At 35.0% G+C, this 14,806-nt stretch overlaps 1 pseudogene; it reads left to right on the top strand.

The window, feature by feature from the left end:
- The first annotated feature begins 4,248 nt into the window (after positions 1-4,248).
- The window catches only part of LOC149153902 (early nodulin-like protein 17), a 70,354-nt pseudogene continuing 59,796 nt past the window's right edge, over positions 4,249-14,806 (top strand).

Below are 14,806 nucleotides of genomic sequence, written 5' to 3' on the forward strand. Positions count from 1 at the left end.
AATCGGTCAATTTCAAAGTATCTCATCAAGTTTAAGAACTTACCCGCTGAAGATACCACATGGGAGGATGAGAATTTTATACAAAAGCATCCAAAACTACTCAAGCGTTGAGGACAACACTTTTTTGAAGAAGAGGGTCATGTTAGGTCCCTATAATACTAGTGATTCCGCCATTACTATTGTCATTGTAGCCCCTTCTTGTTATTGTTGTACCCCTGTTGTCCCCACTTGTTATTATTGTGCCCCATAGAAGCCACTATTGTTATTGTTGTGCCCTTGTATTACTATTATTATGTCAGCTTTGATTATATTGTGACCCCTTAGACTCCTATATATAGAAAGGAGGTTTTATCATTTGAATCATCCAAGAATTGTTCATTTATGTAATGTAAAAGAGGTTGCCCCCTCGATGAGGCTTATTTTGAAGTCGTTGATCTATCTTTTCTTCTATTTTGTGAGTTGGTTGCATAACAGTTGCATCCCCCTACGTCATTGTTTCTTAAGTGTAGTGTAATTGTAATTTTAAGTAAGGGATAATTTTTTCATGTTTAGTGTTTCACCACTATTTATTAAAAGTAAATACTGAAATGCTCTCAATGGAAAATATTTTAAATAATAATTTTGATATATAATATTTTAAAGAAAATTTTATTCTCATTTCTCCAAAAGGGCCTCTCTGAGACAAACGAGTGGTGGGTAGACTGCCATGTTCCAATGGACACACTCTTGCGCACTACGTGGCAACATGCACCCTATGACCTTAAAACTCAAGATTTAATGAAATCATATGACGCAAAGTACCTAAATCCTCCCTCTCAATAAAAATATTTGTCACTTAAATATATTTTATTTAAGAAATTTCGATATACATACAATACATGTGATTATTTAATTTAATAAAATTTAAAATTTATCATATCTATTAAATATATTTAATTGTATAACTAATATATTAATTTATATGTGCACGAAAAAAAATAGAGTTATTCATCACATATTTATAAGTTTTTCAATTATTCCAAATAGCTACCATAAAATACAATTAATAAAAAAATTATTTAGCCTTTTAAAGTATTTTAATTACTTATACTAATTGAAAATAAAAATATATACAATTTTTATACACATTATATATCAACATTAAATTAATTATTACAAAATAAATAAATGGAAAAGTAAAAATAAAAACACGATTTTGATATTGTTATATAAATATTTGTTTTATTTTTTATTAATAACATCGTAATTAACTAGTATATATAAACTAATAAATCTATATCAAAATAAACATTGCTACAGGATTTAACACAACACGGTTAAACATCTCATTCTCATTCCACATACAGTGATGACTCAATGCATACCATACTGGCACGAATGGTTTAATATGTGTGCTTCGTGCAACACAAATTTGAAAAGGCACTCATTTATGAGGGTTTCACCATTCCAATCATAAAAAACCATGAATCTTTCTTATAATGAATGCAACACCAATTTAATATTTCCATGTGATCATAATAACCAAGAATGCATTTACAACACTTTTCTAAAATCAATACAATAGATGGAAACTGAGACTAGGACTAAAACTCTCGACCCAACAACAGCCAACTCTTACTTGCAACTGTCACCCTCGAGCTAGATTCCAAGCTCAAACAGAGTCAACCAACACACCTGAAACAAAATGTCATAAGGGCCTCACAACCTTCAACCACAAGCTAAGATCCTTATAACTCATACAGTTTAGGAAAAACTTAGTCATGCCAACATTTCATTATGCAGAGAACTCCAAATCACTTTCACAAGAAGAGAGCCAATATCAAGAAGATTCAACAGTGGTCAATCTCCCTATGGGTAAAGAGATCACTTCTCCAAGTGGTTCCTCACTGAGTCAAGTACCAAAACTTCAGCCCCAAGGTAACTCTTAGTGGTTCATCAACCCTCACAAGCACCTGAGTGATTCTTCGCAATCTAACAAGTTCATCAAATTACAATCTTCCAGTTGGTTCTTTGGCTCTTTGGCATTACAGGCAAGCCACACTCTTTAAAATAATCACCTAGCAAGCCTCCTTTAGAGTGTTCCTTAGCTAGTTCCCCCTTTTCTTCAGCGCTCAATTCAATGTTGCAGATTACTTGTCGTTTGCGTTGTTACAGAAAAATTTGAACATTGTGTTATCTACCACAACCTTTCTTCTCATTTCTCTCTGTATACTTGAGAGCCTGTGTGTGTTGATGCATAATAGCTTCCTCATTCCTCCTCTACCAAAACTAACTAACTACCTTCCCTTCCACATTTTTCATGACAGTCCATGACTTGACAGCGCAACCCATGTCACTCTTAAAGTTTTGTCCTTTTCTTTGCTTGTTGTTTGAATTAAAGGACACTTGGGCTAGTCCTTCCTTGTTCAATTTAATGTATTTCCCATTCAACACATTTAATTATTTCCAACCCACGAGGATTGATATTTAAAGCAACCATTTCCTCAAGAAACCTCCTCCGTCCACCAATGGAATCTGTGTCCCTTTCTGATTCATTTAAATTAATTACGATTATTTACCAAAAAAGGGAAAATGTTAAAGAGGGCATATCACACCAAGGCATGCATAGGGCTCAACCTTAATCATGCCACACTTTTCTGGAACTTTCTTTCATTTTACCAATGGTCTTTCTTGGGCTTCTCTTGGTGCGTGTGGGGTTGGCCTAATTGTGGGTATCTCATAACTCAACATAAGCATCTCTAAATTCAATCTTTACTTCTCCCATGAATTGATGCACATAAATTGGTTAAATTATGGTTTCTATAGTTTCTGGACTTTTGTTTCTTTTCTGAATTCTCTAGTGAGAGTTAGGGAGTGGAATATCTATGATTGAATAGGTAAGGAATATTAGTGCATTCCACAATGAAGGAATATTTGTTTTTTGGTTTTGGGAATAGCTGTGGAAATTTTCCAAACCCTTGAGTGGAATTATAATTTATTCAGGGAAATAAAAAACCATAAACCTTTTAGAATTTTTAATATGCACCTAGATCTTAAATATATCCATGAAATTATATTACACTTTCTATATGTTCAAGAAGCTAAATCTGAAAGGAGCCCCAAACATAAATTAAAGACAAAATTCACATGTTATTTTGTAAATCCAAATAATCTACAGTTATCATGAGCATCTAGAGTTCTAATTCTGTTTGCAGTCCAAGACTAAACAACACAAAATATTAACAAAATACAATAAAAACATAGTAAAATGTTTCAAAAGTACAAACAAAATCATCAAATAACTACTTATATTATCCCATTACCCACCCATCAGTAGCCATTGACAACATCCTTCATCCTATTTTATGTTTTGTACAATAATACTTCGCCTCCACCCAAAAAAACCAACCAACCTCTTAACTAGAGCCAAAAGATAACAGGCTATCCAAAAACTAAAACAAACATAAAATAAATTAACCAAAAAAAACAAACACATACAATTGTTGATAAGCATGGCCATACTTCAAACAAAAACCAAAAAAAACAAAAACAAAATTCAGAACTTGTAACTAAGCAATTTCACTCTCCAATCTCCTCCCACCCAAGCAATTTCACTCACTTCTCCCTTCTCTCCAACAAGAAACACCCACCATTCTTCCATATCCTCAATATCCCCCTGCCCAAGTAAGATCATAATATGCAGTGTTCCTATACCTAAATACAATAAGAATGATTTTGAATACCAAATGCCCTAAATATGCAATAACTTGATTTTAAATATGCAATAACTTGATTTTGAATTTGAAATGGCCTTACATTTGTTTACAGCTTTCCCATGTTGCTTTCATCAGACGCTGGCTGCCAAATGTGGCCATTTACACCTGGCCCACGATGACCCATTTTTTTAAACACGTGCCATGCCACTCCTATACAAAGGAGGGGTCTATAATGTGACCTTTTGGAGTGGACATGAACATCTGTATGGATGGTTATACATACATGTGATGGATATTTCAACAACCTCAATTAACTCATAGATCCATTTTCCGGCCATAGTACAGCTCTTAGGGTTTCTTCACAACTAATTCTTCTTATTGCCCAAAAATTCAAATTCTCTTTTTGTGCCAAGGATTTCAAACAAAAGAGTTTCTTTGGAAAATTTTGAAATGAGCCCATGACACACGGCAGACTACGCTTATTCCAAATTCCAAACACACGACAAAAACTCCCTGGCATCGGGCCTTTAAGGGGCTGAAGATGATGGTATCAATGGAGGGTAATAAGCACTTATTAAGTACATCGCTCCTCTTGGGAGACCTGGCGATGGTTCACCATGTGTCTGCAAGGGATTACATCATCGATAGTGATTTGGGATGGAACACCGACATTAACTACATAATGTGGAATTAACAAGCAGACATTCATTCTCCTTGACTCGATATGTAAGTACCCTATGTTTTGTATTTCTTTTCCCAATTTTTGAACCTCAGACCTCTTTCTTTTGTATTTTGTATTTCTTGATTTTCAAACCTTTGTTTCTGATTTCTTGCCATGTTTAGGCATGAGAAGGACCAACACAACGTGGTTCAGGTAAATTGGTCACGCTACAATAACTACACAATGGACAATGCAATCGGCAACTGCAGGAGCGATAAGGATTTCCTTTTCCGCAACGAGTTGAAGAACTATTATTACATTAATAGCAGGGATAGGTGCTATGGTGTGATGAATCTCACTTTCGTTGTGTACGGAATCTTGTGCCTCCCCCACACCATTCCCTTGCTGAGAATGCTACAACAATGAGCGGGGTTCCGGAACCTGGATTTCAGTTCTGACCAGTAGGATTAACAGTTTCTGCATTGCTTATGCTAACTGAAGAAACATTAGTTTGTTTCAATCTCTATATTGTGAATAAAACATTACTTCTCTACGAGTTTCTTTTTTCTCCTATTTCCCATCCTTATCACAATGAACTAGAGATAGAAACGAAGTAAAACTAACCTAACAAAAACAAAAATGAAGGTTTCGACTAGGTTTCCAAACATGGCATGCATGCTTACATGGATTTTGGTTACCTATATGAATCACATTATTGGTTGGGGCTTGATTCTATTTTCATTTTAATTTTTTTAGTTTTCACTATCTCTATTATATTTAGTCTTTTAGATGTGGATTTTTAGAAAACTAACCTCCATCATGATAGTAACACAATATTTATTTCTTTGTTTTGAAAAGTAAACACTTGTTTTAATGAATCTTCATTACACATGTTATTATCAGGAAATTCCCATCTTATAAAAAAAAATAAGGCAAACCATTATCACATATCTTATATATTAGAGTTAGTGTGTGGTAATATCTCTAACTGAGCAATGGATGAATATTATTACAAAAGAAAAAGAAACAATCAATGATACCCAAATTGTATATCAATGGCATTGTTAAAAAAGATTCCAAATGAAATTAAATAAATTTAAAAAGAAGCTTGAAAATGTGTTAGGAAAAATAATATGTATGGAAAAAAGGGTAAAGTTTTATACTCGTAGTAATGTAATTATGGATTAAAAAATATTAATAAAATTTTATAACATGATTTTACTTTATATTTGAAATATTAATATAATGATTTAATAGGCTAATTTTAAATTTGAAAGGGAACTTACAACAAACTAATGTGATTGACATTTTAAGGTAAAAAGTGCATTTTAATGTTGTTTTGTTGTTTTTTAAAAATGGTTTTTGTTTTTTTTATGTGTACATAAATTGAGAAAGGTGTAAGATTTCTTTTATTTATGGAAAAAAATAGGCAACAAGCTAAACAATGAATATACATGCTTAATTAATATGCCTAGAATATAAAGGTGCATGGACTTTGTTGATATAAGATCAATTTTCTTTTAAATAAGTAATTTAAGAGCTAAGGGTTAATGAATGACTTAATAGAGTCAAAAACATAAGTGGAAGAAGGGAGTAAAGTGGAAGAAATATTTGCTAAAAATCACATGATTATCTTCATTGCCAAGGGTTGTAAGAAGAACATAACACTTTACAAGTTCAAACAAAAACGAACTTAAGGACAATATTCTTCAATTGAATGGGATAGGTACAGCCATGATTCAACCAAAAAGTCCCCAATAATTGTAGTACAATATGCTAGGGCTCAAACCATTCGCTCAAGAAAAGAATAAGTAATGAAAGGGGAAAAGGAACTAATAAACTAAGATCTAGTACACAATCGCTCACGAAGAAAGTTGATATTTCTCCTTCTTTACTTGTACAATATCTAGAACAATGAAAGAACAAGAAGAGAAAAAGAAAATAAGAAAAGAGAAAAAATAAGCATAGAATGTTCAAATTATAGCATTCCTCATATGATAAAATAGTAATTACATGAATAACCTCATTCAAAAGGACAACCTCCTCCAAACATAGTAGTAACCCTTTCTATGACCATCATCCTTACCCATTATAGGGGATAGTTTTCTCATTATGAATAACAAATTCAATTCCCTAAAAAGTAGCTCTAAGTGCAAACTAGGATCTCTATGTTGAATCCTCCAAGGATAGACTTCACCATGCTAAACATTTACTCCAAGGCTAGGGAACATGGGTCTAAGAAGGGAAACTCCCAAATTTCAACCATGCTAAGGCCCAAAAATATACTCCTAGACTAGGGCACATGGGTCTAAGAAGGGAAACTCTCAAATTTCAAGCTTAAAATAAGGAACAAGCAAAATTCAACGATAACATGGAAATTAGCTTAATTTTAGGAAAATAAAAACTCTTAAAATAGTAAGAAAGTCTCTAATTACACAAAAATAACCATTGTGGGCTCCTGCAAGTACTCCCTATGTCAAGTGCTTGAGTCTAGACATCTTTTTTCCTATTAAATATATGGATCTCAAGTTTAGTAATTGGCTCTCTAAGAGGGTGAATAAAGTTTTATGCTTAGTATAACGATAAATTAGGTCTCATGAATTGGACTAGGAACTCACTATGGAGGCCCCATGATTTGAGGTCATATGAGAATCTATTAAGGCTCATTATTATCTAAAAATAGCAAATATCTCCATGTTGGACCACAAGCCCAATATAAACCATGTTAAAACACAATCAATGGTTGATATTTGAAAGTGCTTGAAATGACTTGGAATTATACAATGGTGTTGTATGCTACACTAGGTATCCCAAACATATAGTCACCCCACTAAAAATAGCAGCACCTCAAAATATGATGAAATTTGAACCACAAGAAAATCTCCCAATTAAGACCTCAAATATGTAATTATCCTGTTCATTGGACAACTTTAAAAAATTGCTAAAAATAGAAATTATTGAAGATAAAAAAATTCTAGAATGCGCGTTTGTGTGATTCATGATTAATAAAAATACTTTCCGGAGAAATCACATATCAATCTTTACTGTCGACGATAAATTTGATATGTGATTTCTCCGAAAAGTATTTTTAAAAAATTTCTAGTTTTGCTTGAAATTTGAACTCCATACAAAATCTCCTCAAAGGTTGTCCAAAGCTATAATAAAATATTGAAGAAAATAACCATGCAAAACCAACCTAATCATATCCTTTGGGGTATTTGACCTCCCATACCTGCTATGAATACTACATTGAACTTGTAATTATGAGACACTATCTACCATTGAATCACCTATCCACCTGGACATGTGTTGTAACTTATGAATGTAACTCTATGAATAACATTTTCAATAAACTACCAAACCATCTATACACATGCAACAATACATGTGACCTTGTGCCAACTATGAGATGTACTCCTTGAAATTTTGTCAAGGCCATGTTGATGAACCAACTAATGAATCCATCCCAAAGTATACCCATGAATAAAGAGAAATACGTAGTTTGTTTTGAATTTGAGGAAATCCAATCTAGGTGATAACACTAGGCAAAAGTGGGGAAGAATGCTCCCATGGGATGCTAAGAATGATACAACTCTTGAAGAAAATTCAACTATAAGACAGGACCATAAAAACCATTGTAATACCTTTTCCACTAATCCCATCCCTAGAGAACAAAAATAACAAACAAATTCCATAGCCTCTCCATGAAAAAATTCAATCTTTCTCCTCTATACCTTTAAACAAACATCAATTAGAGATGGTTTACTAGCCTTTATCTCCAAATATGATCCGGATTTAAACAAGAACGCAACAAATTACAAAGATAAGCATAAACACATAGATGCAGTGGAAATAATACTTCATTTCATTAATGTAAAATACAGAAATATGCTTACAAACAGAAATGGAAATAAACCAGGTAGGGTGATGGTAGCTTATCTCTGAGAAGAGATGTGGTGGCTACATGCCTTTGAACTGTGTTACAATGAGGCTCGAATGCCTATTTATTGTTGAGAAACAATGGAAAACCCTAGACATCAAAAAACCTAACCCTAGAAGATGAAACGCCAAACTGTGGGCCCCATTTCGGTAAATTGGTACATCAACTTCTCGGGGTCATAACTTTGGCATACGATCTCCGTTTGACGCGCACAATAACTCGTTAGAAAGATCTATCCGAGAACTACAACTTTGGGAAGAGAAGATTTGGTCCATAGACCCATGTTGCTCCCATATTTCCCTAAAATGTCGTTTAGGGCCTCAAAACGGCTCCAGAAGTTCACGACCCAAAAAACTGGTAAAAATAGTAAATTGTGCTACAATTAAGGAAACTGAAAAATTGAAAGAGACAGTTGGGGGGGTCCAAGTGGGATAGGTGGGTGGCCACCAACATCCACTTGGATCATTCCTCACCCCTTAGGAAGCAATTGTCCCCATTGCGTTGAGTTCCTCCATTTGCTAAACTTGGTCCCTGGTGAGTTGTTCTGCAATCTTTAACGTGTCCAGTAATGGTGGGAAGCATGGGAAACGGTGGTACACATTGAACAATTGGTGCAGGCGAAGGAATGAGGGGATGTTGTGCTTCAAAGCATTGTTTCCCAGAGCCTTGTTAATGGTGTAAGGACCATGTCGAAGTGGGTCTGAGCTTATGATGGGCTCTTGTAAGGCATTCTTTCTGCAGATTCAACCATACTTTGTCGCCCACCTGAAACTTGTGTAGTACCTCCGTCGGTGAGGATAAGATGTTCCTGTCTATTTTCATGATTGTATCGATCTGCTGCTATTACTGCTACATGGAGGAACCCTTCGTGGGGGTCATGGATGTGGCGACGATCTTCCCCTTACTTTGGGAGTGAACGAGACAGAAAATGAATTTCCTAGTCTCGGAGATGACCTTGCTGCCTTTCTTAGCAGTGATCAAAGAGGTGGCGGTAGGTGGGGTTGCCTCTGGTATCCTATATAATGAATTACACAAAGAAATAATGACAGCACAAGGCCTTAACTCATACACAACATGTTGCCTCCACAAGTATGGTTGGCCTAATAATACATCACAAACATCCAGAGGTGCAACATCACACAATACCTCGTCTATGAAGGGTTTGATGTTGTAGGGAAGGCGGCACTGCTCGCGAACTCGGCGATCTCGTCCTTGTTGAAGCCACCCAATGCTATACGGTTGCGAATGTGGTATGGTCAGTAATCTCAATTGCTTCACATCCTTTACTGAAATGAGGTTCTTTTGGCTCCCACTATCAACAATGAATTGCAGCGACGAACCCTTCACCCACATTTGTGAGTGGAAAAGTTGCTCCCCCTCCTCTCAATATTCGAGCACATCCTTCTGGATCTTGGTGGTGGCAACAGTGGCGTTGGGCTCCACATCAATGATCTACTTCCCTTTGCCATTCCCCTTGTTGGGTTCTAATTCAGGGTCAAAACATGTATCTAATTCCGAAACCTTCAACTCGGACACCAACGACTGCTTGGTCCGACACTCACTTGTGTTGTGAATGGGGCTCTTATGGAACTCACACCACTTTCCTGTGTCCTTCTTTGACTTCGTGGTGCTTTTCTTTTCATGTGGCTACGATGGGTTGTCTTGGGTTGCCCCGTCTTGGATTTGTCCTTGGTTCTACGATTCGGGGAAGGCTTTCCCTTGCTTCAGATTCGCAGATCCAAAGTCTCAATTCTTTTGTTTAAACTTCTACTCAATTTTGATAGTGTATCGGTACGCCACGCCGAGCGAGGAGATGTTCAGGAACTCCATCTCTTCCTGGATGTATCTGTGTAGGCAACTGCAGTACTTGAGTACCAAATGCAGCTCAGAGTCCTTGATACCCAACTATGTGTGAAGGGTATGAAAAATGTTTGTGAACTCTCACACATCTTGGTGCCTCCATTGCCACAGCGTGGTCCACTTTATGTATTTGTCCTCATAGCTCTTGGTAGGGTAGTACTACTCCTTGATGGCATCCCAGAACGAATTCCAAGTGGGTGTGGCTGAAAATAGTGAGCCTTTACTTTCACCCTTCTCCTTGCAGTAGGTTTTCCACTAGTCCTTGATGTGGGGGGCTACTTTGAGAAGAGCGAAAACAATCCTTTCCCGACTCGAAAATTCATGAACAGAAAAATATCCTTGTAGCATATTTAATGGTTTATCTATAGCATTTACGTCTATCTGACCCTCGAAGATGGGGATTTCAAAATTAACTTGTACCTTAAAGGGTGTGGTGTTTCTAGAGTAGTTGTTGGAATCCAATGTGTCGCCTCTGGGTAACCGTTGAAGGATCTGTGCAAAGTTTTCCATCATCACATTCCTTTGTCGCTCGAGGGCTTCTTCGAGCAAAGATTTTGATAGGATCTCCTTCCCCTTGTCTTTCTTTTCATCCACTGTTGGAGGCCGTTAGGATTTGCGAGGATCGTCTTGCAAAGGTTCGACAAGTTCAAGCCCTAACTCCTTATATCCTGACCTCGTTGGGGACATGCGAAGAAAAACAGAGAAAAAAACCAGACTGCTCTAATACCACTAATCCGGATTTAAACAGGAACACAACAAATTACAGAGATAACCATGAAAAAAGAGATTCAGTGGAAATAATACTTCATTTCATTAATGTAAAATACTGAAACATGCTTATAAATAGAAATGGAAATAAACCAGCTAGGGTGATGGTAGCTTATCTCTAAGAAGAGATGTGGTGGCTACATGCCTCTGAATTTTGTTACAATGAGGCTCAAAGGCCTATTTATTGTTGAGAAATAATGGAAAACTCTAAACATCCAAAAACCTAACCATAGAAGATGAAACGCCAAACTGTGGGCCCCGTTTCAGTAAATTGGTACATCAACTTCCCGGGGTCATAACTTTGGCATACGATCTCCGTTTGACGCACACAATAACCCGTTAGAAAGATCTATCCAAGCACTACAACATTGGGAAGAGAAAAATCAGACCATGAATCCATGTTGCCCCCATATTTCCAAGAAAACGTCATTTAGGGCCTCAAAACGGTTCCAGAAGTTCAGGCCCTGAAAAAACTGTTAAAAATAGTAAATTGTGCTACAACAAAGGAAACTAAAAGATAGAAAGAGATAATTATGGGGGTCCAAGTGGGATAGGTGGGTGGCCACCAACATCCACTTGGATCAAAATAACATTGATAATTGATTATTGTTTTAATGATGATGAACATATTTTTATAGTTTGTGATGAATGCTTCTAATTTTGTGTGTTATGTAAAGGATGAGTTGGAAAACCATTATTTATTCCATCTCACGTCCAACAAGATTCCACTATATTTGAGTCCTTTAGAAAAGGTTTTTGATAAGGATGGTAAGGTTAAGGTACATACAAACATTATCAACTCCAATTCTGAATTTTGATTATATAAATGTCCTAGAAAGATAAAGGTTTCTAAATATTGTAAATTAAATGAAAGAAATAAAATAGGAACCTTCATTCGTAGGTTTAGGGACGTGTTTTTTTAGACATATGATAGATTTAACTCATACAAAACTAACATACATAATCATCTAATCCTCTTCAGGAGGGCATGGATCCTTTTCAAATCGAAACAAACAACAAATGAATCCTAAATTGGCACCAATTATTCAAGAACAGATTCAAAATCTATGTGGTGCTAATATTATTGGTCTTATTAGGTATTCATCATAGGGAGTGAACATTCTCTCAATGCAAAATAAAATTGGTGAAATATATATTTATATAATTTTAAGAATTTGAATTTATCCTCTTTGAAAGATAATTATTCTTTGGCTTAAATGGAACAACTTGTGTAGCATGTTACAAGGTGTGAGATATTATCTATGCTACACCATGGGGAACATAACCTTGTGATTGCATGCCAATTTTGGTTTCATTAATGTTGGTGCAAATTTTCAAAGAGCAATGTATAATGCATTTTCTTACATTATTAGTAAATTTCATGTTATTTATCAAGATGATGTCACAGTATTTTCCAAACATCATGGTGATCATGTTACACCCCCAATAAGGGTGTTAGAAGAATGCTGAGAATTCAAGATATCTTTGAACCTCAAGAACTCTATTTTTGGTGTGATGGAACATAGAATTCTAGACCATATTGCTTCTATGGTTTGGGATCAAAATATATGTTATGAATATTGAAGCTATCAAGAAAATTCCTCTTCCTAGAAACAAGAAGGTTGTTTAAGGTTTCTTTAGTAAGATCAATTTCCTTCATCTCTTTACTCCAATTTTTTCTAGGATTACTAAACTTATTTATGAGATTCTTAAAAAGTAAAAATATTTTAAGGGGAGGGGAAGATTTCAAGAAACTAAAACTCATTATATGTTTAAAGTTGGTATTGGTTAGCCTTGAATACACTCACCCATTTTAAAAATTTTCCTTTGTTTATAATCATATTTGGGTAGGTGTTGTTTTATAGAAAGATGACATAATATTTGCATGACCAATACTTTTCATGAGGTATGGTTTGATTGTTATCGAGTTGAATTATTAATTGCTAAAGAAGCATAAATCAAATTTAAAACAACCAATCAGATTCAAGATGATGATGTCATCCCGAGGGGTAAATATTTTTGAAGGGAAAACAGTCCATGAGATATTTTTTTCTTAGGGTTCATCTATATGTTGAGTACCTTGGTTACCACAAGTGTTATTGGAAATCTAACATGCATCTATAAAATACTCACTCAGTTCTATTTAGGTTACTCCTTACATTGTTTCACTTCAAAGCACTCATTCACTTTGTTAAGATCATGTTCATAACTTGGAAGCCATTAGCTATAATTTTTGGCTTGCCTCATGTATAGCAAGGATTTACATTAATGGATTTTGACTACATGGTTTCCCCCATGGTTGATAGAAAAATGATTATCCCATCATTGAGATTCATACTAGTTGAGGCTTTAAAGTTACATGTTGTAGTTATATTGAGCATGTCTTGCTTCCATTCGACATAACTTTGAAGTTTGCATATGAGAGGCCTATTTCATAGGGGTTTTTATGGTCCTCTCTTATATTTTATTTTTCTCCAAGAGTTGTAAGATTCTTAACATCCCATGGGAGCATTCTTCCCCACTTTTTCCTAATGTTATCACCTATATTGGATTTACTCAAAGTCAAATCAAAGTGTCTATTTATCTTTGTTCATGGGTATATTTTTGGATGGATTCATTAGTTGGTTCATCAACATGACATTGACAAAATTTCGAGGAGTACCTCTTAAACTTGTCACATGTATTGTTACTTTCGGATAGATGGTTTAGTAGTTTCTTGATAATGTTATTCATATGGTTACATTCATAAGTTACAACACATGATCAAGTGGATAAGTTATTCAATGGTAGATAGTGTCCCATAATTACAAGTTCATTGTGGTATTCAGAGTAGGTATGGGAGTCAAATACCCCAAAGGATATGATTAGTTTGGTTTTGCATGCTTATTTTTTTTTGACATTTTATTATAAGTTTTAACACCCTTTGAGGAGATTTCTATGTAGTTCAAATTTCAAGAAAAACTACATTTTGTCTTTTATTTTTAGCAATTTCTGAAAGTTGTCCAATGAATGAGATGATTACATATTTGAGGACTTAATTGGGAGATTTGGTTGTGGTTCAAGTTTCATAATATTTTGAGGTATTTCTATTTTTATTGGGGTGACTATACTTTTGGGATACTGAGTATGGCAACAACATCATTGTATAATCCCAAGTCATTCCAAACACTTTCAAATTTCAACCATTGATTGTGTTTTAGAATGGTCTATATTGGGCTTGTGAGCCCACATGGAGATATTTGTTACTTTTATGTAATAATGAGCCTTAAGATATTCTCATATGGCCTCAAATTATGGGCCCTCCTTAATGAGTTCCTAGTCTAACTAATGAGACCTAATTTATCATTATACTAAGCATGAAGCTTTATTCACCCTCTTAGATAGCCACTTACTAATTTTGAGATGCATATATTTAATAGGAAAAATATGGCTAGACTTGATCACTTGAGATAGGGAGTACTTGAATGAGCCCACAATGGTTATTTTTTTGCAATGAAAGCACACCCTACTTTAGATTTTTCTTACTATTTTAAGAGTTTTTATATTCCTAAAATTAAGCTATTTTCCATGTTATTGTTGACTTTTACTTGTTCCCTATTTTAGGCTTGAAACTTGAGAGTTTCCCTTCTTAGACCCATGCAACCTAGCCTTGGAGTAAATTTTTAGCGAGGTAAGTATGTCCTTGGAGGATTCAACATAGAGGTCCTATTTTGCATTTAGAGCTACTTTTTATGGAATTGAATTTGTTATTCGTAATGAGAAAAGTATGCGCTACAATGGATTGCGGTGGTGGTCATAAAAAGGTGAATACTATCTTTGGAGGAAGTTGTCCTTATTCATGCAATTACTATTTTGTCATATGAGGAATTACTATTTTTTATT

Source organism: Pinus tabuliformis, chromosome 9, assembly GCF_031772625.1.
Source record: "Pinus tabuliformis cultivar Carrire ecotype Pingquan chromosome 9, CPIR1, whole genome shotgun sequence".
NCBI classification, from domain to species: Eukaryota; Viridiplantae; Streptophyta; class Pinopsida; order Pinales; family Pinaceae; genus Pinus; species Pinus tabuliformis.